Source organism: Lagenorhynchus albirostris, chromosome 8, assembly GCF_949774975.1.
Source record: "Lagenorhynchus albirostris chromosome 8, mLagAlb1.1, whole genome shotgun sequence".
Taxonomy (NCBI): Eukaryota; Metazoa; Chordata; class Mammalia; order Artiodactyla; family Delphinidae; genus Lagenorhynchus; species Lagenorhynchus albirostris.
Window position 1 is genome coordinate 45,554,025 of NC_083102.1, and position 2,447 is coordinate 45,556,471.

Here is a 2,447-nt window from a genome sequence, read left to right on the forward strand (position 1 = left end):
TAACTTTTGCAAGACCTGGATTTGTTTACTCATAGAAATCCATATTAATCTGGACTCCCTAAATCTTTTACTAGTCTTGTTCTTCAGATAAGCTTACATTAGTAATTATTTAATAACATAAAAGCGTAAGAAATTTGTATGTCCAACTACACTGAGTTATAATTATATCTTTTAAAAGTATTTGCTCTTAAGAATTTCAAAAAATGTTAAAAACTAGTTACTCTATTTCCACTGTCTATATAAATTTCATAATATCATCTGACAATCTTTTTGATGTCAGCAGTGACTGTATTATTTTATAGCATCAACATGCAGAATGAATGAATGTGGCATGTGAGCTGGTGGTACACAAGCAGACATCCTGGTAGAGCTGTGGTCTGCTGCTAGGTACCTGAGTATGGCAGACAGTGCTCCTTTGCTTCCTTTCCAGTTTTCTCTGTGCCTGAGAGGGAACAGAAGTTAGTTTCTTTGGTTAAAAGTTGTAATTAAATGAGTACTCAAATAGTAGTTGCAAAGACACACAAATATGTAAGGTAATTGTTTTGTTGGGTTTTCAAGGAAATTGCTGTAGTTTTATTAAGATGGTAAGTTTAATGTGATATATATGTCTTATAAAACTATAAATTTATCATTTAATTATATGTGCATGTGTGTATTATGTGTGTGTGTATATATATATATATATGGCATGTGAATTAGTAAAAGAGTTTGTTAATGACAGTTCAGAAAAAGAATGATCTTTGGATACCTTTTTGTTGGTTTTTGTCATACTTTTGAATCATTTTTAAACAAAAATTCTTTACTTCTAAGTTAGGATTCCTAGTAATTATTGTTACTTTAAAAATTTAATTTTAAATTGTCCATCTTACAAAATTGTAACGATTTTCTTATCTTTAGACACCCATTACTTATGCTCTGATCTTTATGTATGTTCACATCTCACCTGTGATGATAACTCTTTTATTTTGCATTTCCCATATTCAAGCCCTCAATTCAAACTAGCAAATTTGTTAAGAACTTCTTGCAATCTAGACCCTCCTCAGAAGGGCACTGGGCAGCACTGTTTGTCTCCTAGAGATCATTAGCATGTTGGGTTTTTCCATATTGCTTTTAGCTCAGTCACTACAAAAGCAAACTAAAACAGATGTTCCCTTGGGAGCCAAATGTTAAATAGGCCTTTTTCTTTCCTACTCGGACATTAGAGCAACGCCTGACTTTGGGCAGCCTGACTATACTGAATCCTTCATAATTGTTCGTACAGAAAAGGCAAGTTGTGCTTTAAAAGTGCTTATGCAAAAGCTAAAATCTCATCGCAAGCCTGTGGTAGGTTTAGCTACCTTGTTTATTGCTGTGGTGTTGTGGCAGAAACAATTAAGCTAGTTGGTGCCTCAGCGGGAATTATTCTACTCCCCTTCTCACTCACTGCCTTCATAAGATTTGCTGTTCAAACCTAATTGTTTCAAAACAATAGTCACATTTCACCTATGGCATTTTTTCGTTGTCTAATTCCCACATAATTGTCAAGAACCACTCTAACCTAAGTAATCCTAGGTTTTTTTTCCCTAGTAATCCTAGGAAATAGTAATCCTATTTCCTTAGTTTCCAACCTAAGGAAACCAATCTAGCTCCCCCTCCTAATAAAAATGAACCCCACGACTGCTGAATAGCTCTTCAAACTCAGCATTCTCTGTCCCCTGGCCAATGCTGATACATTATTTTTTCATAGTTCTTATCTTTAAAATAAAGTACATTCTGTGCTGCATAAGCTGTAACTTCTGAACTCTCTGCCTCTTAACAAGAGCACGCCACCTTGTTAAAGATTTAAGGATTCAAAACCACTTGCTGAAGATGCTCAACATCGCTAATTATTAGAGAAATGCAAATCAAAACTATAAGGTACCACCTCACACCGGTATATATCAGAATGACGATCATCAAAAAGTCCACAAGTAATAAAGGTTGGAGAGGGTGTGGAGAAAAGGGAACCCTCCTACACTGTCAGTGGGAATGTAAATTGGTACAGCCACTATGGAGAACAGTATGGAGGTTCCTTAAAAAACTAAAAATAGAACTACCATATGATCCAGCAATCCCACCCCTGTGCATATATCCAGACAAAACTGTAATTCGAAAAGATACACGAACCCCAGTGTTCATAGCAGTACTAGTTACAATAGCCAAGAGATGGAAACAACCTAAATGTCTATCGACAGATGAATGCATAAAGAAGATGTGAGATATATATATATATATAAAAAATGGAATACTACTCAGACATTTAAAAAGATAATGCCATTTGCAGCAACATGGATGCAACTAGAGATCATCATACTAAGTGAAGTAAGTCAGAAAGAGAAATGTACTGAGGATGCCAAGACGTCAGCCTTGGAAAGGTCATATCTAGTATATTTAACCACAAATAATGCTCTTAAACTCTAGGGTATATA